This window comes from Vitis riparia, chromosome 7 (genome assembly GCF_004353265.1).
Source record: "Vitis riparia cultivar Riparia Gloire de Montpellier isolate 1030 chromosome 7, EGFV_Vit.rip_1.0, whole genome shotgun sequence".
Taxonomy (NCBI): Eukaryota; Viridiplantae; Streptophyta; class Magnoliopsida; order Vitales; family Vitaceae; genus Vitis; species Vitis riparia.
The window spans coordinates 14,731,837-14,757,808 of record NC_048437.1 but is presented as its reverse complement, the minus strand read 5'-3'; the positions used below and the strand labels follow the sequence as shown (position 1 = coordinate 14,757,808).

The following is a 25,972-nucleotide window of genomic DNA, read 5'->3' as shown; positions in this document are numbered from 1 at the left end:
TTTTTGGTGCTTGCAAATGCATATACTGATTTCCATTGATGAATTGGACGTTGAGTTTATATAGAAATGCTTTGGACGTCAGCTTCCAAAAATAAGGAAATTAAAAGCGAGGAAAAGGAGTTGTAAGCATCTGTCTTTAATCAATGGCCAGCTGCCTCCCCCACACGCTATCAACTTCTCCATGCTATCTCCATAACAACTGCTATCATAATTTCCCTTTTTGCAATCTCCAACTCCAGAAGCAATGATTTCCTGTTTGAACTTTTCATTCACCTTAGTTTTAACTTTTAGTGCATGTCACGAGCTGTGTCTGGGACACGGTCGAGGTCTGATACCATTTTAAGTCTTCTAAACCTAGTTAAGTTGTTCATGTTCTTTTTAAAGAGAGAAAAAAAAAGGGGAGAAACATGTGATCTTTTATTTTTCAAGAGCAATACAAGAAACAAATTTTTGAACCTGTTTGAGGTAGGTATAAGTGGGTGTTTGTTTTTTTGCCCCAAATAGAAAAAACCAAATTGATATCAACCAACATAATTTAAGAGAACTTATTGTCAGTTGGTTCGACCTAATTGTATTGATTGATATCAATAGGTTACTTTAAACGGAACAGGAAAGTTAATATTTGAATTTTTCTATTCAATCAAAAAACAAAATCATCTTAATTAAGGTTAATTGAAGCCAAAGTTTAAATCACAATTTTAAAAATGTAATAGAAAAAATCATATGTTTGAGGTAGCTTCCTCTTATGCCCTTATTGGGTGTTTGTTTTTATTAAATAGAAAAAATCGAATTGATATTAACTAACATAAGTAAAGTGAAATTGTTATCAATAGTTCAGTTTAGTTATGTTGGTTGATATAGCATGTTACTTTTAATTAAATAAAAAAATTAAATATTTTGGCTTTTTTATTAACCAAAAAACAAATATTGTCGAAGCTGACGTGAAAATCACAATTTTAAAAAGGTAATAGTAGTATATATAATATTTTTATTAAACATAAAAAATTAATAAACTAAAATAGAGCTCTTAGGAAAAATAACATTTTTTTTACTTCCATATAATTATTATTTTAAAAATTATAAGCTTCTAGAATAAAATTAATTACATAAATATAGAAGCATTTGCTGGGTTTAAAAAAGAATTTTTGACTTTTTAAAAGTCATTACAAACAAGACATTTACTTCATTAAAAATTTTAAAATTATAAAATTATCTTTCTCATTAATAATTTTGCAAATACAATTCCTAAATTCTAACATACCAGAATATTGTACGTGTTAAGATATGATATATTTCCTTGAAAAAATTCCATGAATAAATATATATTTTTAATTATTTACATTTAATTAATATATTTGACAGTTGGTCTCAGAAAATAAATCATTTTTTTAATTAATTCAAATTATTAATATATTGAGTTCATTTCACTCCCCTTTTCCATTGCCAACATATACCCTTTGTCACGTTCCACATAAGTTATATGGGCCTTACATGCCTCGTTTGTACAACATTCCAAAACTTCCTTACCTTATCTTCTACAAATCAGAAGACGGAGTTCATGATTATCGACTGTTGTACCTTGGAAATTGATGAAGTCAGAGGGCAATTGTTGCTAGAAAATACAACCCTTAAAGTGCAAATTCGGTGTATTAGAAGGAGTCGAGTGCAGAGGATATTTTACTCGGAGGCTTGGCTTTCCGTTGGTGGGGCCAAGTCATGATGGGTTTGTTGACATCAGAGGGCTTGGAAAGGCTTAGGCAGCTGTCCTTACACGTTTTAGGCACATCTCCACAGTTGTCCGCCCATGGGCCCTACCATAACTCCTCCATTTAGAGATGGCGATGCACTGCTTTTGTTTCCCCCCCTTTTTTTTTCTTCCTTGATTATTCGTCCAGCCTGCTCCTAGTATGACTGTGTTTAATAATATTTTCTCTTTTTAACCTAAATAAAATAAAACGAATTTATTTTATTGTAAAATTAAATTATAAAAGTTTATAATATTTATTTATAAATTATATTTATCTTTAATATGATTTAAAGACTTCTCATATAAGGAAGGGCCTCCAAAGCTTAGACTCAAATTTCATTATATTGTCAACAATGTTTTTAGAATCGGATTGGTCATTGAATCGGAAAAGTTACCAGTTCACGATTCACTAGTCGAATCGACGGTCGAACCACGGTTGAATTAGTGACGTTATAAATATATATTGTATTATTTTATATATTATTAAAAATTAAAAAATTAATAAATTCTATCTAAATTTCAACAACATCTACTTTGTTGGTTGAGTTTTTTCACAAAATTTTTAACTATAGAAGTCATCAATCATCATATATGATATCTATAACACAATATAAGATGTTATACATTCATAATGTCAATAAACCCAATATTTATCAAATAATCAAATCATTACTATCCTATAATAACCAAATTATCAAAGAGTTGTTAACTTAACACATTGGCCATAATAGATAATACAAATGTCAACCACAGGTCCACAACACTTAAATAATTACTCAAAATATAACATGTCAATGTTTGTATATTCATGAAGATTTTTCCATACTAATAAATATAAAATTCATGTGTTTATGTTTATGAGAAATCAATCTCCCCGCAACCACATAATTTGTTGCATTATCAGTCACTATATAAACTATATTGAGTGGACCCACCCATTCAATCATTTCATCAAATCACATAAACAAATTAGTTGCATCCTTGACAATGTCTGAAGCATCAACAGATTTCACAAACAATATTCCTTCAGGACAATACTTAAGGAAGTTAATGAGTGTTCTTTGTCTATTATCTGTCCAACCATCACCCATTATTGTATACCCAACTTTTTCCCAAATTGCACGATGAGAGTCCACAAGTAACTAAACTTTCTTCTTGGCATCCTTTAAAATATTAACTCGCAGCTGATGGTAATTTAGACCCTTATATCCAGGACCAATTGTAGATATAACATCCAACATTGACTTGAAGTAGAAGGAATTCACAACATTAATAGGAATGCATGCATCATAAAAGAATCTCCCAACTGCCATATCCACTCTCCAAATAGCTTCTTTCCCAGCTAATACACTCCTCATGGAAGGTTGAGCTCCTTGAGTATATCTTGGTGCAAAATACTTATCCACTGTTGATTTTTTTTTTCTTTTTCCACTACTAGCTGCCATAAGACTTTGCATTTCTTGAACCTCTTCTTCACCTTTTGCCATGTCCCCTTTAAATTGTGACACATTATGACCATAAAGATTTTTATATTCATATGCTTATTGGGTTGCTTTCTTGGAATTCATAAACTCTTGCAAAGAATTTTCCATTCGAAATCTAACATCAGGAGGAACCGATTTACATGGACCGAGATCTCATTTCACTCCAGCAAGATGTTGTTTCATTCTATGAATACCCTCACATTTTGCAATCTTTTTACAGTACAAACAAATAAGAGATTTCCTTCTATTTGCATATCTTTCTTCAGAAACATACTCCCATGTAGTCTTACTTCTAGTTGATTGTGAATTGGTAGTTAAATCTTGACCAAAGGATGGAGTCAAGTTTGATTCCATTTTTTTCTCTCTCTATCAAATTAGAAACAAAAATACCACATTAATCTAGAGAATGAAAGTCATCAACAATTTAATGATTTATAATCAAGTCATCAACAATTTATAACAATCACGTATCGATGGGTAAATACCTAATAATTTATTTGGTTAAAATTTTTCATTAAGAATAAATGACGAAGTCCATGTATAAGACATGATATTTCGTTAAAACTCATACATAATGCCTGTATACTTATCATGTGGGTTTTCTATCAATTTCTAATAAATTGTGACACATGCAAAAGTTAACTTCTAACTTCCGTAAGCTTCGAATTCTCTAAAACCACTTTTTATTTATTTATTTATTTATTTCTTTTTAAAATTTGTCTTTTCGCATGGCTGAAATCTAGGTCTCCATCACCATGAAATCTGAGTGAAAGTGGATTTGCCCCATGTCCATGAGAGATAGGGTGTAAAAATTAAAATACATCTTTTGGGATTCTTTAGAATTAGTGGCTAACGTTTTTGAATTAGATGCCATTAGTCAGAGCCCTCCCTTTTCTTCCCATAATCATCCATGACCCATTTGAAAAACAAAGATCCATCAACTAATATGCATCCTCCACTTGCCCAAATTGGTGGAAAATCATTAATCAGATTCCAGGTCTCTGATTCTTTCCCTCTACCACTTACACTGCAATTTGTTTTTTATTTTTATTTTTACATTTTGACAATTTTCATCATTACCATTCTCTTTTTTTTTTCATCCAAACAAGATGGGAATCTAGTTTTATACTAATTCAAAGTGCAATTCTGGAAAATTTACTTGTTATACATTAAATATCACAGTTCACAACCATTTCCAGAACATAAGAAACCAAACACAAGACTAAATCTCTCTTCAAATAGAAACTAAACATAAAAAACCAAACCAGTGTCCCACACAAAATTTGAAGATAGCTTCAGTGGCAGGAAGGGGTACCGGTGGCAGGGAGGGTAGGAGGGGTACCAGTTGGAGCCAGTCAGGGTGGTTAACACCGACAAGGAGCTTTGCCGGCTTCCAACGCCATGTGGAACTGGGAAAAGGCGCCGACAGGGACGGTTGCCAGCTTGCAACGGCCACCGGTGGAAGCCGTCTAGGCGTCGCGGGCGGCAGTGTGTCGGGGGTGGGCGTAGTGACAATCCGACAATTGTTGTGGGGGGAGGACTGAGGTGGGAGGGTTTCCAGTTTGTAGCCATCAACCGTGATGTTCATTATATACCCTTATAAACGGCGTCGTTTTGATGTTATTTCTTAAAAAATTAATTTTAATCGAATCTGCCGATTTAGAGAGAACTGGATAGTTCGTCTTATTCACCGGTTGGACCGCCAGTTTGAGCGGTCCAACCCCGATTCAATGTCATTCTGGTCTAATTGGTCGGATTGGACTAGAATCGTGACTGGTCGACGGTCGGATCGGTTGGACCAGCTGGTCTAGTCTGGTTTTGAAAACCATGATTGTCAATATTATTTTTGGAAGAAAAATTAAAATAAATTGGTTTTAAGCTGAAGGTTTCTTGAGTTTCTTTTCAAATTTGGGTTATTTTTAACTTCTATCTTAAAATAAATTGTTAGTTGTATAATTAAAAATTTTATTAGATTAAATTATTATTGATTACTCTTTAAGATTGGGACTCTTAGCTTAACAAAATTTGGAGTTGGTAAGTAATGAGTTTTACACATCGATTGCGTGACATGCAATTCAACGAAATTTGAAAGACTATAAAATGAAGTCTTCAAAATAAAATCAAATTAAATAATTAAAGTAAAAAAGGAATTATAAAATTCTTTTGTTGGCAAATTTCCTAAATTAAAGAAATAGATTTTCGATTGAAATTAAAAAAAAAAAATTCTTTTGTTAGTAAATTTCCATAATGAAAAAGACAAATTGTTAAAATCAAATAACTAAATTCTTTAAATTAATTAATCAAATCTTAGACATTCCAAATTTAATTATCTAATTTTACTTATAAATAATGTTGGCTTCCTTGAATGACAAGGATCGAAAAAACTTCTTTATTCTCATTCAACAAATTCAAAGTACTCGTAATTATTTTAATACAAAATAAATTTGTACGTATACTATTTAAAATAAAATTTTACTTTAGGAAAGTTATAAAGTTTAAAAATAAATTATTTTAATAAAAAAATTTATTTGTTAGTTTTATGCAAATCTTGTTTTAAGATTTAAGTCATTTAAAAAAAATTATTTTCTTACCTTATTAATTTTTCTAAGATAATTTTGTCTTAATGGAAAAAATAATTTTCTATTTTTTACTTTTATTTTAAATACTAAAACAACTTGCTTATAGATCATTTAGACTTAAATTATGACGAACAAAAAAATAAAATAAATGGATAATAAATGTGCCAACGAATAATATAATGAAAATTTTCTTACATAATAAATAATGTAATGATATTTTTAGTTGTTAAAAATAAATAATAATATTTTAATAATGATCAATATTGATAATCTTGTATTTAGAATAATTATAAAAGAAATGAAATTCATTTTTAAAATATGCAAATAATCAACTTTCTTCATTATGTGTATAAATTAATGGGTTTGCTAAATAAACTACAATCCCATTATTGAGCAAAAACTTCTACCTCAATCAATGAGTTTGCTAAATTTCTTCTCATTAAAGAAAAGGGCTACGAATCAAATGAAACATGTTACATTACATTCATAAACTAGTCTAATAATGTTTAAAAATAACTTAGAACTCAAAATTGAATATATTAGTCCCAAAATTTCTCAAACCACAACTAGTCCAAAAGGATTATCAATTTCGCCTATATACACAATAATATATATATTTTTAATTATTTAACTAAACAAATAGACTTAAAATCATATGAGACTTAATCTGTTTGATTCGTAAATGATTTTAATAGTTTTTAAAAATAATTTAGAATTGAAAAATCATATCAATTATTACAAGATTTTAGATTGCACCAGTTAAAAATATCTAAATAGTAATTCAAGAGCTAATTTATACATATAATGAAAAAAGTTTGTTATTTGCATATTTAAACAATAAATTATATAATGATTTTAAATATAATATTATTAATATTTATCATTTATCAAATTATTATTTTTATTTTTAAAAAATAAATATAATTGATAAATGTTAAATATTAAAATTTTTTTTTTATAATTTTAGTAAAATATTATCAATCTTAAAAAATATATCACTTTTATTTAATGTTTATTGAAATAATTATTATTTGTTTATTTTACATTTGTTCCTTGTAATTTAATATTTTTTAAGTAGATACAGTTTATTTGAAATTTCAAAAAACTAAATTTTTTTCAATGTAATTATTCATTTTTAATCAAAAAAATAATTATTAGTAATTAAAAAAGAAAGATATAATGCATTTAATAAGATGAGGTGTGTCGCCCCGCATTTTTTATGTGCGTTCCCACTCTAAGGAGAGATTTGCTTTTTATTTTGTGAAAAAATTGATTTTTTTTGAAAAAAAAACTTAGAGTTGCCACTTATTTTAGTTTTATTTTTAATTTTTTTAAGGGGAAAATAAAATAAAAAAGAAAATCTGTGTGACTCCTCATTTGGGAAAGATATATCTGCAAAAATTGAACCCCTATTCGGGGTCAGGTTACTTATACGAATGGTAATGAACCGTAGCACCTCTCTAAGCTCATATACATACAATATCTACTAAACGAATTGAAAGAACTATTACAATTAATCAATTAATCATGGAAGCCAAGAAAACAATGATGCAAATAAATATACATAAAAATAATGATAAAATAAAATTATAAGAATGTACAAGATAAAAGAATTATGAAAAATAGTTTATTAAACTAATTAAAAAAAGAGAGGATATTTCAAAAATTAGTTTTCAAAAGATTTTATTAAAAATAAATTTGAATTAATAATTTCAATTTATTTATTTACATAAAATAGTAAATTTATTTTCTACAAGTGATTTGATTCAATTTAATAACAAAAATTATTTTTACTTGCTTTTATTATAAATGAATGAATTTTTACAACTTTATTTACAAAAGTGTTTCGATTTATTTTTATTTAAGAAAAGTGGTTTATAAAAATTATTTTTTAAAAATTATAACTTTATTTGAAAAATAATTTTTAATTAAATTTTTTAATAGATTTATTTCCAAAAAATGTTAAAATTCAATCTAATTTTATTTTTTTAAAAATGATTTCTACAACTTTAATTTGCAAAAATAACTCTCAATGTTTTGAATTTCTATAAAAAACAATTTTCTAAATTCCTTTAAAAACAGTTTTCTGAATTTCGATTAATAAAAAAAACTTTCTTTTATTAAGAAAAATATTTTAAAACTATTATTTTATTAAAACATATTTACTGAATTATTCATTTTATTTAAACAAAATTTCTAATTTGTTTGATATTTAATTCTGTACACAACGTGTAAATATATACAAACAAATATTTACATAAACTAATCAAAATAAAACCAAATAATAGTGGGAAACAAAACATGTACCCAAACAAGTTTACAATAAGTTCAATGCTCCATTTATAATTTTTCGAGTCTCACTTTCTTCCATAAAATTTCATACTCCACATGTCATTGATCTATACTTAGTGAAATGGGCCCTACAAAACAAAAATAGCCCAAATTTCATATTAATTTTCTAATAACAAATTAACCCAAATTCCATATTAGTTAATAAATCCCAAATTTCATATTAATTCACCAAAGTCCAAAATATGACAAATCAAAATAAATTCAATCGAGCATAAATTTAATACTTCATACTTCAAGCTTAATTTAATACACAAACACAAATCCACAACTAAAATCAAACCAAATTTAATATGTAGAGCCCACATGTAATAAATAAAAACCAATAAATTTAGTTAAGCCCAACTAGATGTCCAATATGCATACCCAAATCTTAAAGCCCAAACACAAGGCCCACAAATAAATATAAATTCACAACCCCAATTTCAACAACAATTATTATTAAAATCAAAGGAAAAAAAACTTAAACAATTTCAAATTTTGGAAAAATGAGAAAGTGGTAGTGGAGATGATAGGGAATGAGAGAAAGTTAGGGAAATGGAAGAATGAGATAGGGGAAAAGGGAGTCGCTAGTTGGCAATGGCTCGCCGGTGGTGATTGGCCGGTGCTCTTGCCAACAATGGTGAGGGATGACAAGTTTTTGGGAATATATATATATATATATATATATATATATATATAATGAAAAAATAGAATGAAGAGTAAAAAAATGAGAGGAAGATGGGAGAAGAAGGGGAGAGAAAGGAAGGGTAATGCGTATGGGAGTGGTGTGTGCAATTGGAAGTGGAGGAAATGGGGAAATGAGTTTTATAAGGAGAGAAATAAAAAAAAAAATGAAAGGAAAGAAGAAAAGAAAATAAGGAGAAGAAGAGAAAGGAATGGGGAAAGTGTAGGGAATTAAACCGAATTCCCAACCCGTGAGAAACAAAAAATTAGAGAAAACACACGCCAAAGAAAAAACAATCACACGCACAAGATAGTATTTACGTGGTTCGGCAATTTGCCTACATCCACGGAGTTGCAGGGATATCACTATTATCAGGGAAGAATATAGAGTACAAGCTAGCGGCTACAATATTCTCTCTATATATAACATGGTAACCACACCACACTAAAAAACCTTAATTACAAAAGGTGGTTCCACAATGGGTTAAACGGGCCCAACAGGCCTCAGTAAATCTCCCATTAAAAAACCATGCAATATTATTTGGGTTGGGTCGTCAAACCAGATAAAAAAAAACTAGGCTCCACAAAGCCCAACAAATCTCCCACTTGGAGACTAGTTCAATCACCAACATCAAACCGCTATCCTCCAAGAAACAATCCCTCATCCCTGCAACTCATCCTCCTGTCCTCAAGTTAGAAGACCAATTGAAGCTGCGCATAGCTTCAATTTCTCAATAGTGACACCCTTAGTCAACATGTCTGTCGGGTTCTTAGATCCACAAATCTTCTCAAGTATTACCAGTTTATCTTCAACAAGATAACGGATAAAGTGATATTTTGTTTGTATATGCTTCGACTTTGAATGAAAAACCAAATTTTTGGCAAGAAAAATTGCACTCTGACTGTCACTGTGTAGAATGCCTATCTCCTGCTTCTTACCCAATTCATCTAAGAAACCATGTAGCCAAATCATCTTCTTTCCAGCTTCAGTTGCTGCAACATACTCAGCTTCTGTAGTAGACAAAGTAACAATCTTCTGTAAATTTGAAGCCCATGATATAGCTGTACCACCTAGAGTAAAAACAAACCCAATAGTACTCTTTCTACTATCAATATCACCAGCAAAATCAACATCTACATAACCCTGCAGTTTCAAACTTGCACCTGTGAAGCAAAGACATGTATCTAATGAACCCTTCATATATCTTAGAATCCACTTGACTGCCTCCCAATGTTGCTTTCCAAGCCTACTCATGAATCTGCTCACAACTCCCACTGCATGTGCAATGTCTGGCCTTGTACACACCATAACTTACATCAAGCTGCCAATAGTTGAGGCATTCGGCACCTTACTCATATGGTCCCTTTCTTCTTCTATCTTTGGTGATTGTTCTTTGCTTAGTTTGAAATGACTCCCTAAGGGTGTGCTCACTGGTTTAGCTTCATTCATGTTGAACCTGTTGAGAACTTTCTTCACATACTCTGATTGTGAAAGCTTCAATGTACCATTAGCCTTGTCTCTAATGATTCTCATACCAAGGATTTGCTTTGCACCTCCCAAATCCTTCATTGCAAATTGTTTAGACAATTGTTTCTTCAGATTATTAATCTTCTTAATGTCAGACCCTGAAATAAGCATATCATCCACATACAATAGTAAGATGATGTAAGAATTATCAAAAGACTTAACATAACAACAGTGATCAACTTCACATCTCTTGAACCCAATTCTATGCATAAAATTGTCAAACTTCTTGCACCACTGTCTAGGAGCTTGTTTAAGGCCATACAAACTCTTTCTCAGTTTGCAGAATAGATTCTCTTATCCCTGAACAATGAACCCTTCTGGCTGAATCATGTAAAGGTCTTCCTCCAAGTCACCATGAAGGAATGCTATCTTCACATCTAACTGCTCAAGATGTAAGTTTTCTGTAGCCACCATTCCAAGTACAAGTCTAATTGTTGACATCTTCACAACTGGAGAAAATATCTCTGTGTAGTCAATGCCCTTCCTCTGTTGGAACCCTTTAACAACTAATCTGGCCTTGTAACGTTTGCTACCATCATGCTCATTCTTTATTCTATATACCCACTTGTTGTGCAAAGCCTTCTTTCCTACTGGCAATTCAATCAATTCCCATGTCTGATTCCCCAACAGGGAATCCATCTCATCCTTCATGGCTAACTCCCACTTGCTTGAATTCTCATCTTGCAAGGCTTCATCATAACACTCTGGCTCACTACCATCAGTCAACAGGAGATAATTTAAAACAGGTGAATAACGCTGCAGAGGTCTAATGTTCCTGGAAAATCTGCGAACTTCAGCTACAGGTGTACTCAAATCTACCTGTGAATTTACATTCTCCTTATCTTCTTCACCCCCTTTTTGGACAGTACTTTTAGTCAATTCATCTAAGTTGACAAACTCAGATTTCTTTTGATCTATCTCTGTAACATCTGACACTACAGTTGACCTGTCCTTGTACATAACCTGTTCATTAAATATCACAGACCCATTGGGCAACGATATCCGGATGTCTCCCAAACCCACAACATCCAAGGCTGAACCATCAACCAAATACACCTTACCAAAATCACCTGCAACATAATTCTATATGATTTCTCGGTGTGGAGTGGTATGAAACGAAGTTTCTGAATCCAAAACCCAATCATCAAGTGGACTGTCTACTGCAAGAAGTAATGCATCTTGTACCTCTTCTGTTACAACATTAGCAGAATCATCTTCATTCTTCTTCTTAGGGCTTTTGCATTGCCTTTTAAAGTGACCTGTTTTCCCACAATTCCAGCATTGTACTTGTTAGCCTGATCTAGATTTGCTTCTGTTTCGATTAGAATTTTCTGGAATTTGATCTACCCCGATTTGAATTTCTGTCATTACCTTTGCCTCTTGTCTCAAGGTTTAGGGCAGAACCAAATCCTGAGGTTTTACCTGCATCTCTTCGGCGAATCTCCTCAGCCAAAATTAAATCTCGTATATCATTGTACTTGAGCTTTTCCTTTCCCGTAGAATTGCTTACTGCCATCCTAATTGCCTCCCAACTGTTTGGCAAAGAAGCCAAGATGATCAGAGCACGAATCTCATCATCAAAATCAATTTCTACAGACGACAAGTGATTTGTGATTGTATTAAATTCATTCAGATGTTGTGCTACTGATGCATTCTCTGCCATCTTCAAATTGATCAATTTCTTCATCAGATGCACCTTATTGTTTGCGGACGACCTTTCATATATACCAGACAAAGCCTTCATCAAATCTGTTGTGGTCTTTTCCTTTACAACATTATGTGCAACAGACCTAGATAGAGTTAACCTAATAACTCCTAGAACCTGTCTGTCAAGAAGCGCCCATTCCTCAGCCTTCATACTCTCAAGTTTTGTCCCCAAAAGAGGCAGATGCAATTTCTTCCCATAGAGATAATCTTCAATTTGCATCCTCCAATACGCAAAGTCTGTGCCATCAAACTTTTCTATTCCAGACGCCTTTCCTGCTTCCTTTGCCATTGCTCCCACTCAAACCTAACCATAGGCTCTGATACCAGTTGTAGGGAATTAAACCGAATTCCCAACCCGTGAGAAACAAAAAAATTAGAGAAAACACACGCCAAAGAAAAAACAATCACACGCACAAGACAATATTTACGTGGTTCGGCAATTTGCTTACATCCACGGAGTTGTAGGGATATCACTATTATCAGGGAAGAATACAAAGTACAAGCTAACGGCTACAATATTCTCTCTATATATAACATGGTAACCACACCACATTAAAAAACCCTAATTACAAAAGGTGGTTCCACAATGGGCTAAACAGGCCCAACAGGCCTCAGTAAATCTCCCATTAAAAAACCATGCAATATTATTCGGGTTGGGTCGTTAAGCCAGATCAAACAAAACTAGGCTCCACAAAGCCCAACAGAAAGATGGGTGACCCTTCAATGGGCGCCTCCTGTAGGTTTTTTTCTTTGGTGTAAGGGGTAGCTTAGAAGGGAAAGAAGTAAAGAGAAAAAATAATAATAATAATAAAAAAAAAAAAGTTGGAGGGAAGAGAGGAGAGTGGGCTAGCCGTGTAGGAGAAGGAAGTGGATAAGGGGGTGGAGTGGGTAGGATGGGAAGAGAGATGAGAGAGGAAAATGAAGGGAAATAAAAAGAGTAAAAGAAAAAAATGTAATAATAATAATGATAATAACGATAATAATAAATAAATAAAAAGAAACTTGGACAAATTTTGAGATTTATAAGAAGTAAAAGTATTAAAGATTAAAAAAATTGCATTTAAAAAGATAAGTGAGTTTGGAAAGTTTACATATAAAAATAATGAGTTCATTTAGGATGATAATTGAATTTGTAAAATAGAAAAGGTGAAAGAAATTTTAAAATCCAAGAAGACAAATACATTTTGCAATATAAAAGGAAATAGTTTATCTATACTATTAATAAAAGTATTGACTCTTTGTCATAATTTTTATTTTAAAAAATACCCTAAAATAAATCCAATATATCCAAACCCAAAGCTCGAATGTAATCATTCAAATTTTCCAAATGTAAGGGCCTAGCTTAAGCTCATCTCATATATTATTCAAATTGTTCCATAAATAAAATTATAGAAAAAACCCTACCCAAGCCCAAAAATTATAACCCAACAACTTACCAACATCAAAACCCATTTGAGTTCCACCATTTTTATCTTCAACCACCTACTTGCAAACCTCAGAAGATTCTTTGGTTGCCTTCCCATGGGTGAGAAAATGTTGATGGCAATGCCTCGGAAAAGCTATCTAAAGATATTCATGGATCCAAAATATAACGACTTTTGGCAAGCTTGATATTGGTGGCATATGTTAACAATCCATTATTTGATGAGTTTTTTTTTTTGAGAAAAGCCTAATAGCATATGGGTGTCAATAAACACTGCTTAGGGTTACTATGATCTATTCTGTTTTAGTCAATCTCCTTAATTATTTCTATTTAATATTGTGAAGGTTTTGAAATCAACTCTCTATCCGTTTTACCCATTTGATTTTCCAAGTTATTTAGTATTGTGGTTGGCCTTCAATGATTATGTATGTCACACCCCAAGACCCACTCCAAGGGTGTGACGGTCAATTCACACCTCAAACTAATAGAAATGAGCTCCAAACTAAGGGTATCTGAAAAGTAATTAACAAATAGGAATGAGCTCAAAACCCAATAAGGAATATTAATACAGTTTCATGAATCAAATAGTTTCAATCATGCTTACAAATAAGAGATTTAGTGTAAAATCATTTTTATAAGAACGTTTGAATACAAATATGGTAATACATTTTAAGGTGTTTAACCAAACATTTTCCTATACATCAAATCATTTCATATCCATTTTAATTGTTTTCGCTCTAATTATCAAATAATAAATAGTGCCCATTTAAGTGGGACTTTACAAATAGGTTGCTAGCCTTAAATATTCATTTTAAGGTGGACGGAACCAAACACTATTAGTACTAGTAACCTCTAACCAAACCCTTAGAGGTTAGGGTCCAAATCAATTATATTTCCCACCAAAAAATGTAAAGGTCAACTATTATATCCCGTTGACAAGGGCAAAAAAATCAACTATTATATCCCGTTGACAATGACCAAACAAACCAAAGTTAAATTCTTTATTTTATTTAATCCAACTTAAAAAAGCATAAAATCCCCAAGTATTTTGATATAAATAAAATAAATGTTATAACACATTTTCCATACAAAAATATATTTGATCCATACTTAAAAGCAAAATTAACAATTACACATTTCAAAAAAAAAAAAAAAAACAATATATATATGTATACAAAAGAAGTCATCAAAAACTTGGGAGAAAAATAATTATGGAAACTCACTCTTCACCTAACAAAGTATAAGAGAAATAATCATTACTATTTATTTAAAATTATAGGTTTAACAATCCTAAAATTTTAGGTATTCGAATGAATGTTTTTAATTATGAAAGATAATTTAATCTATTTTTATTTTAGAAAAATTAATGAATTTCTAATTCATATAAAACTTAAATTTTATTTTCAATTTATTTCTTAGGACACAACATAATTTAATTAAGCTACAATTTATTCTACTAATTAAGTTTTATGCTACTTATTAACTTACACTCATCATTAGTATAATAATATTGATAATTTCTATTCTCTCACTTTCAATATTTTTATTTTATTTTTCCACTAAACATAAATTGTATCCCTAATAATTCTCCATTATTGCTAACATAATATATATATATTAACCATCAAACACTATCAGTACACATCTTCATTTGTTATTAATATTACTATTTTTTTTTTCTTTTCACCATTCTCCATCTTCCACAAGCACACATTCTTCTTTCCATTTTTTTTTCTTTTAAAAAAAAAAACTTCATCCAATGCACACACGTTCTCTTTCTTTCTCTTTTTTCTTTCCTAATATTTTCTAATCTCTTAAGCCACATATAACAATATATTTATTTACTCATTTATTGTTTTTTTTTTTAAAAAATTTCATTACTTAAATCTATTTATCAAAAAAAAAAAATTGAATTTCCCTATTTCATCAATAGAACAATCTATATTCCTAATTTCAATATTGCTTCATCACGTTATTTTTCTTTCTCTATGTGAATTATTATAAAAAAAGTTAAAATACTTTTTTGATATTTTTCTAAAAAAAGAATAAAAATTCTTCATCACGATATATTTTTTTCTCTTAATACAAACTATTTAGGGTATGTGAACTATTATAAAAAAAATTAAAATACTTTTTTGATAGTTTCTAAAAAAGAAAAAAAATTAATTTTCTTCATCACATTATTATTATTATTATTATTATTATTTTCTCTTAATAAAAACTATTTAGGGTATGTGGATCTTAGAATATGATAGCGAAAGGGAAAATATTAAAGGAAATCATTCTCCCCTATTTGGATGATTTGGAAAATGAAATAGGAAAAAAATTATTATAAAACTTTTAAAATATTTTTTGATATTTTGAAAAGAAATAAAAATTTAAAAAATACGTTTATTAAGAATTTAATTTTATTTATCTCAATTATTTTTTTAGATAGCCTTATAAATTATTTCTTTCCTTTTATATTTTCTTTGTAGTGCCTTTTCTTTTCAACAATTTAAAGAATTAAATACAATTATAAAATTTACAGAAAAAATGATTATTAATTATAAATATAACCTTATACCTATGGAAATAGAAATCTATTTGCTTATTAACCTTCATTTAGTAGTTATCTTTGGAAAGAATTTGTATAAAACCTTCATAGTCAACCTTAGCTTCAAAATCTTAATCATAAGAATAAAATTAATTAAATAAAATTTTTATTTAAAATTTAAAATTATTTTATATTATAAAGGCTTCATTTTAAAAGAATTTGAATCTTAATTTTAAAAATGATTTGGTATCTCATAATTCCACCACTTTTACTATTATATTTTTCACTTTAATTAATATAATTTAATCATAAATTTAAAATTTTACTTTATCATTTGATTTTACCTTAAAATATTTTATAAACCATTAATAATAAAACAAATCATGAATTATTCAATTTGCTTCATCACATTATTTTTTTTCTCTTAATAAAAACTATTTAGGGTATGTGGATCTTAGAAATGATAGGAAAAGGGAAAAATATGAAAGAAAATCATTCTTCTCGATGACTTGAAAAATGAAATGGGAAAAAAAATATATTATAAAAATTTTTAAATATTTTTTTTCTAAAAAATCAATAAAAAAAATTAAAAAATAATTTGCTTCATCACGTTATTTTTCTTTCTCTTAATAAAAACTATTTTGGGTATGTGAATTATTATAAAAAATTTTAAAATACTTTTTTGATAGTTTTCTACAAAAGAAAAAAATAAAAATTAATTTTCTTCATCACATTATTATTATTATTATTATTATTATTATTGTTATTGTTATTTTCTCTTAATAAAAACTATTTAGGGTATGTGGATCTTAGAAAATGATAGGGAAAAGGAAAATATTAAAGGAAATCATTCTCCCCTATTTGGATGATTTGGAAAATGAAATAGGAAAAAAAAATTATTATAAAACTTTTAAATATTTTTTGATATTTTGAAAAGAAATAAAAATTTAAAAAACACATTTATTAAGAATTTAATTTAATTTATCTCAATTCTTTTTTAGATAGCCATACAAATTATTTCTTTCCTTTTATCTTTTCTTTGTAGTGCCTTTTCTTTTCAACAATTTAAAGAATTAAATACAATCATGAAATTTACAGAAAAAATGTAGAGATGAAAAAGAGAAGAAAATAAAATGCATTTTTTATTTTTCATATTTCGTTCCTATATTCTTTTTTTCTCAAAATTTTGAAGAATTAAAAATAGTTATAAAATTTGCATAAAAATAAAATAGAGACAAAAAAAAGAGAAGAAAATAAAAAGTTAACAAAAAAATTACTAAAAATTTTTGGGAATACTTTTTCCCCATTTTTTAAAAAAGAAATAGGGAAAAATATGTTTTCATATACTCGTAAGAAAAAAAAAAATTGCAAGATAGAAACACAAATTTATAAAATACAAATAATTAGTCTTTCATCTAATTTTTTTAATAAAAAATACTACCTCTGACCATTCAAATACTACATTTTATTATATAAGTATTATTTTTCATTATTTTAGGTATTATTTTTAAACAATACATGCATGAAATTTGAATTATTTTAAAATAAATTTTATTTTATAATTATTTTTACACCTAAAATATAAATTTACCATTGTAAATATTTGATGAAAAATTAAAGTATTACAAATTTGTTTTATATTTTATATATGATAATCGTAGATGTCTGGGCCAGCTTACGCGTCCAGGTTTAGAAACATATAATATGCATATTGAACTCAAATTCTGTATATTTAAACTTTTAGAAAAATTAATAATTTAACACGGTATTAGAACTTGGGTTCATGAAAAAAGTTATGGGTTCGAATCATATCTTCACAATTTGCATATTCGTTCCTTTTCACAATTTGCGTATTTGTTTCCGACATTTATTTCTTTCCCCCAATTTGCAATTTTGAATACCAGAGACCATATATCACTAATTTTAGTTTTATACCTTTATTTAAATTCATATTAAATTTATCGATCGGTTATATCATATATCATTTACTAGTAATTTAGCGTTAAGATGTTTTAGAAATTGATATGGTAACAATAAATACTGCAAAAAGTATGCTCACCTTTTAGAAAAAAACTAATAAAGGCCTACGTTTAATTATTTCATTACCATTAATTGACTGAGAGATCGACTCCTTTTCAATAATAAAGGTAAGGAAAATTCTATATTTCCGTGGGAAAAGAAGAGAAAAAACTTTTTAAAAATATTTTTCAAGGATACTAAAAAAACCCATTACCATATGGGGATCGAAATCATGTCCAGAAATAAAGCCAAAATATTAGTAACTCCAATATCGTTTTAAATGGAAAGAAGGACCAAACTGAAAGCGGCAAGTGAAGAAGCTTCTATCATCTCCATAAATATGCCAAAGAAACAACACAGAATTCACCATCTCTAGAGTGTAGACAAGATTTTGAGAATGATGGCTTCGAGTTTTGCTCTACTATTATCATTGTTGTCAATCCCCCTTTTCTCGGTTTCATCTGCAAGTTCGGATTCAGTTCCTGATTTTCTTCAGTGCCTTTCAGACTATTCTCTCCCTTCTTACCCAATCTCTGAAGCCATATACACTCCCCAAAACTCTTCCTTCTCAGATGTCCTCCAATCTTATATAAGAAACCTCAGGTTCACGACCCCTGAAACCCCAAAGCCACTGGTCATTGTGGCTGCTAAGCATGAGTCCCATGTCCAAGCCACTGTTATTTGTGCTAAGACTCATGGCTTGGAGATCAGAATTAGAAGTGGTGGACATGACTATGAGGGTCTTTCCTATGTTTCCTCTGTCCCTTTGTGGTCCTCGACTTGTTTAATCTCCGGTCCATCAGCATTGATATTGCTAATGAGACTGCCTGGGTTCAGGCTGGTGCCACTCTAGGCGAACTTTACTATGGAATAGCAGAGAAGAGCAACGTCCATGGCTTCCTGCTGGGTTGTGCCCTACTCTCGGCACTGGTGGCCACTTCACCGGAGGCGGATACGGGACCATGATGAGAAAATACGGCCTTTCTGTGGATAATATCGTGGATGCACAGCTGGTGGATGTTAATGGTAGAATTCTTGACAGAGAATCCATGGGAGAAGATCTATTTTGGGCCATTAGAGGAGGAGGTGCTGCTAGCTTCGGAGTCATTCTTTCCTGGAAAATCAATCTGGTTCGGGTTCCGGAAACTGTTACTGTATTCAAAGTAGAGAGGACATTGGAAGAAGGTGCAACAGAGATTGTTTCACAGTGGCAAGAAGTTGCCTCTAATCTGGATGAAGACCTCTTCATAAGGCTAGGGCTCAATAGTGTGAATGCAACCGGGGGAGGCAAAACCATAAAAGCCTCCTTTATCGCCTTGTTCCTTGGACGGACCGACAGACTTCTTGCATTGACGAATGAGAGCTTCCCCAAATTGGGGTTACAGCGAAAGGACTGCATTGAGATGCGTTGGGTGGAGTCCCATCTCTTCTGGTTGGACATCCCAAAGGGGACTCCTGTTGATGTGTTACTCAACAGGATACCAAAGGGGAAAATCTACCTGAAACGTAAGTCGGACTACGTGAAAAAACCAATTCCAGTGGAGGGTTTGGAGGTGATATGGAAGGCCATGATGGAAATAGAGAAGGTGGGAATGGCATGGAATCCTTATGGTGGAAGAATGAGTGAAATTCCAGCCTCTGCAACCCCATTCCCGCATAGAGCTGGAAACATATTTAAAATTCAGTATTCTGCAAACTGGCAAGAAGCAGGAATCAACGTCACAAACAACTATTTAAGCTTGACCAGGGAACTCCATAAGGTTATGACTCCATTTGTCTCCAAATTGCCAAGGGAAGCGTTTCTCAACTATAGAGATATTGACATAGGTAACAGCAAAGAAGGAGGTCTTCCAGCAGCAGCCGTTTATGGGAAAGACTATTTCAAGGATAATTTTGAAAGATTGGTTCACATCAAAACCAAAGTTGATCCTGATAATTTCTTTGTAAATGAACAAAGTATTCCTCCTCTTCTTCCATACAAAATATGAAAGGAATCTTTGCATTGTTAATATGAGGATTTAGAGAATATTAATTTAAATTTTCCTTTCAGTGATCACATACCATGCCTTCTTTTTTCTTACTTACCATTAATGCATATGTTTTAAAATAAGATATTTTTCTTAATTCTTCATTGATGTTTGAATATTTGTTGGGTAAGATTTTCATATCACTGAACTCTTATAGCTTGGCTTGTTTTTTTGGTCTAACTAGCTTAAAGCTTCATGTAGACATAAATCCCCAATTGTTCAAATGATATATGGCTATTGTTCAAGAAAAAAATCAAACCAAACCAAATTAAACTATTCTCTTGTAAGCAGTTTTTTCCATCATAGGTCACAAATTGACTTTTTAGACCGACCATATAAATTTAGTTACATTTTAAGAAAATTTTAATTTATTTAATAAGTGATTTTATATGAAATTACACATATCATGACAACATATTGAATCCTAACCCTACTTATAAGTAGGGTACTCTTCTTTAGGACCTCCATCCTACTTGAGAAGCTTTACAAGCCTTTAGTCTACACTTTATGGTAGCTAGATAACAAGCCATCCTAGCTAGGCCATCAAGGACACCTACATGTCATGATACTCTTCTCTTCTTAAATTAAAATCAAGGCAGTTGACTGAGAGGATATACTGGGAATCACTACAAAAAATTATGTTTCCCACATTATTTTATATTATTAGATTTAAATTTGTTATGTTATTTTTCATGTCTTTCAATTTGTAGGAACTCAAAAAATTTGTGCCTCAATAGGACTTCTTTGTCTCGTATCTCCTTGATCAAAAACCAAAAATGAATTAATGGTTTCCAAAAAGACTCAGGCTATGAAAGTCAACAAGGGAGATGGAAAGGTCACCATGTCTTTATTAATGCACTAACATCTCTACAGGCTCCACAACTCATAATAGATCGAAAATACTCATTGCACCTTTAACTTCATGCAAAAGAAATCCCCCCTCACTTGCCAAATGTAGTGGAAGTGCATGACAAACATCAACCAATCATCATCCAAGCCTCGCTTTAGATAAAGGGTCAAGATCTTTCATCTAAGAAGATGCCCCAACAATCTCAAAGGCCTCTAGGGATCACTACAAGGAAAAAGTAAAACAATGACACTTCTAATGCGTCAAGAAAGATATATAGTAACACTTTTCTAAAATGTCATAGACTATCATTGTATATTTTTATATACGTTGACCCTTATTAGAAGGGTCATCTTCTATCAATAAAAACCTTGACAACTCATTTTAAGTGTCATCTTCAATCTACCTAGGTGTCCCATGAATTTATATTATGGTCGACATTAATACTTTTCAATCGTCAAATAAAAAAAAAGCTTTATTATTTTTTAACAAACAATATTGACACTCATAATTTAAAGCATCATCTTATTTTAGTGTAATATCTTTATCGAGACACTTTTATGAGCGTCATAGTTTTTCTATATGTGCTTTGTTAGAACCTTGGCACTCTTTACAAGCATCATGTTTTTTTTTTCTTAAATTAAAAATCCTATTTCGATTAATTTAATTGGTTAGAAATCCTAATATGACACCTCATATTGTTATTGAAATTTTGCTCATAATATCATATTAAACAAATATTAATAAGAAAAACCAATATTTTATTGGAATTCCATCCATTCAAAACTACACATGTATTCCTATACAAGTTTGTATATATAGGTTCTATGAGTAGGAATACAAAATCATAATCTTTAATTATAAAGTAATATTCCTATACATGTTAGGTAGAAGCTATTCTTTACTCAATACTAATAGAACCTATAATGAGAGTTCAAATGTAATAAGCTCCCTTCCATGCTGCCCAAAACTTTGGAAGAGATATTCTATCCACTACATGTAAAATTGAAAATAAGGCCCATAAACTACATCATAATCTATCTTTTGTAATTCTATCAACTCACAAACTCCAAATTCAACAACTTTTGTAAACATTGAATCAAACTCAATGATTAGTTTCTCCAAATCTAAACCGACAACATGAAAATGTCAATAAGTAACTATTGTGATCTCTACTTTGTAGCCTTGATTTCTAGTTTCCATTGTCTCTATCTATTTCATTTATAAATCATCAAAGCACAAACACAAGAGCAATGAATCAAGAAAAAAAAACACTTACAGTGAATTTATCTGGGTGATGATGGACCAAGTTGCGTATCTCTTCCATCAAAAGCCCACTTTGAAATTTCATAGAACCCACCAATCAAATTTCCTAGGTCCCTGATGATGAAAAACCAAAGATTCCACAACCCTATTCCCTTCCCATTTTCCCCATAATTTGTCAATAGCCAAACGGTTAAAACCAACCCCCTCATTCCCCACCAGATTTTCTTTCCAATTATCCCAAAAAAATCATCAAATACGCAGCTACGCCATCAATTCGGCAACCCAAGAATTCAAAGAAAATAAAATGAAAACAAAAATTGAATACTTGGAATGGTAAAGATCACAATTGATAGGTGTAAAAGAGGGTGGAGTCAAATTATCCTTGCCATTAACAAGTGAGAAAAAAATACAACACCAACATAAAAAGGAACTGTATTATTGGATTAAGAGAGAAAGGAGACAACCCATCTAAAATCTGAGTTGATTTTTTCATCTCATCTGAATTTGTTGGTTGTTTCCTAGATTTAGAATAGTGGGAATAATGAACAGATATGCTTATTACATGTTTTTTTTTTTCTATTGAAAACTCTTTTTTTTTTATCATCTTAGAAAGAGTTTGTAATCACTAATCTAGAGTTTTGAGGGGATCTCTTTGCAAATGAGATTATCATTTTTCTGGTAAATATACAAGAAAAGCTACTTTATACTTTCATCCACACGTTGTACACCTCATGCATCTATTACTAGTATCTCTTATCTCTCTTGCCTTTCTATTATGAACTTGTTTATCTATAAAATGAAGGAAAAAAAAGAGGAAAGAATATTATGTTTTATACAAATTTTGTGCTTCAACAAAACAAAAGGAACAAAAAAAAAAAGAAAATCCAAGTACAAGTTTCTATAGGAAGAAATGGACTTAAAGTTGAAGCTTACCTTTCAATTTTTTTAACATTTATCACATATTTGGCATCCTTAGAATGGAGATTAATTATCTTTGTGCATCTTGCCACTTAGTTTCCAAAACCAACCACTCTTTAGAAATACATTATATTGAGACTGAAAATTTTGTTCAACAAAATCAAGAAAAACTACCTGGAGAGGCTACTCCTCCTGCATCATCATTTGCTTATGAGAAACAAGAACCCATTGACTTAGAGTAGCTAAGCCAATATCAAACTCCCTGATACTTGTTGTAAGACAAAAATTATTGCTATAATTTCATGAAATGTTATTGAAGCCATAATTAGTTCATAATACATGCCTAGTTTATCAAAACCTCTCACATAACCTTGGCTACTACTATTTTCTACATGGATCATCATAATACATGCCTTTTTTTTTATCACATGACACTACACATTGGATATATCAAGAAGAAGAAACATACCACATAAATCATTGACTTTCTTAACCATTTCTTTAATTTCCTTCTCTGTTTTCTTTATTGGTGTAGAATAGGGTCCTAAGCATTGCATAAACCATTCAACTGTTAAGAAGAACTGATAATTGACCCAACAAAATCTAAGAAGTTGACAACTAAAAAATGAAGTTCACAAGAAATAATTTTAATGTAAGTGTGTAACAAGAAGCAAGCAACCCATAAACAAATTTACATATTCTAAATATAAAGGAAGTTAGTATTACACCCATTTTCTCCCATCTCTGTTTTCAGTAGTGTAAAATATAAAGGGCCAAAATCAGTTGAAAAATTCTACAAGCATGTTAGGGTTCTCAAAGCCCATCTTTGACACTTTATTAAGAACAAAATATTGTAGATGGTAAAATGTCCTTAAGCTTGTAATTGTTTTTTGATCTTCCTATATGCTCCTTCTGTTCTTCTCTCATAAAGCAGGTTAGAGCGGTTTTTTCTAGAAATTACTGAAATAGCTTTAACCTACTATTGGCTTTCTTCAAGATACAAAAAAAAAAAAAAAAAAAAATTCCAATTTACATAGGTTGAATGTGAGAAGTTATTTTAAGGAAGAATGACTTATGATTAAAAAAATTTATAAAATTTTTTGCATATGAAATTTTTATATAAATATTTAGACTACATTAGAATGATTGTTTTTTTTAACATAAAACTCATTTGATTCTTTAATTAATTAGAAACTTCCAAATCATTCTTTTTCAAAAGTTGTTTACAAATACCCCTAATTGCTTTATTTCCTATTTGAATAAGTTATCAAAGCATATTTAAGAAACGAAATTGATTATGATAAATAACAGTTTCTTAACAACAAAATATCTAAATAAATCTATGTTAATAAATTTGCTAAAATATTGAAGTTATATAGAAAACAATTTTTTTTTTTTTTTTTTTTGTCAAAAAGCTTAGAATCGTAGCATTAAAAAGGGTTAATTATTTGAAAGGAATAAAAATTAGATTCACAATATCCTAAACTAGTAAATTTCCTTATAGCCATTTGCTTAAACTCTTTTTTAATCAACTAATAGAAGCCAAACATAAATAATATGTAAATAAAAACAAAAATCTTAGAGATTAAAAACAATCTCATTTTCAATTTATAATGAAGTTCCTTACCACAAATAATATGCTTAATTTCTGTGTCAACATCCTAAAATAGGAAGTAGTTTCTATCCCATATAGGAATACATAATCTCTATGTGTCAATTGCCAATGTGCTCAATTTCACTTTAAATAAATTTTGGCAGCATTTCCCTAAAGTTGCCCAAGTACACAAAATGGACAATGCATAATATGTGACTTTGTTTAAATATGCACTTACAGAGCAAGAGGAAAGAGTACCAAAATTTCTTAAAATAAATTAAGAACAAACAATTAACTTCATAGATATTATGTTTTCTTATACTGTCTAATTTCAAACATCATTTGTAGAGAAAAGATCTTTATTACATGGTAGACAATTTAAAAGTTGTCAACTTGAAAGTAGTTTATATGGAACCATTTTCACCTTTTGACAACTTAAATGTCTTTAGTATGTAACAAGATAAACTTTTGTGTCATAATGATACTTGAATGAGAACTCTAAGGTTTCATGCAAACATAGTTGACTAAAATTAAAGCTAAGAAAAAGAGTTTCAACATCTATTTTTTTAGCATACTTTAAGTGATAATAAGAATAGAATGAAACAAACCTCTTTCACAAGCCAACAAATTGGGCTGATCTTCACTATACTGATGTGGCCCCAATTTCACATCTGGTCCCAAAGAAGACTCTCAAAACTTCCCATTAACAAACCATACAAAGTTTGGAACTAGAGTATTTTATCCATCCTTATTCACTTTAATTAACAAATAAAAATTCATATCTAGGTCATAAATTTTTTTAAAAAAATAATCTCAAAAGAATAATTCTAAGCCATGTGAAGAAAATGATAAAACTCACGTTTTTCAGCTCACGTTCAAAATCATAATTGATAACAATAGTTTTAAGCTTAAGTTTATAATCATTAACTATGATTTTATCTAGTTTTTAAAAAAAATTCAAAATCGTAGTTATCAACCATAAGTTTGTCATATTGATAGATGCCTATATGGTTGAGAAACACTCATTTGAGATTTTTTATTTTTTATTTTTTATTTTTGCAAAATCTATTTAAAGGATCTTTTAGATGAAATTAGTTTAGATTGGTTGAAAATGCCCTAGAATTTTGTTATTACAGAACACACAATAGAGAAATAATTAGAAACTTTGTGATATGTATCAATGAGTGAGTCAAATTCTTTGGACATTTTCAAAGATATTTACATTACTATTTGAAACAATACACGGAAATAAAAGAAGCAAAGAATAAAATCACATTGTTAA

The 25,972-nt window shown here is 30.0% G+C and overlaps 1 pseudogene; it reads left to right on the top strand.

The window, feature by feature from the left end:
* Window positions 1-18,438: 18,438 nt before the first annotated feature.
* On the top strand, window positions 18,439-20,026 carry LOC117918075 (annotated as a pseudogene).
* The last annotated feature ends 5,946 nt before the right edge of the window (window positions 20,027-25,972 follow it).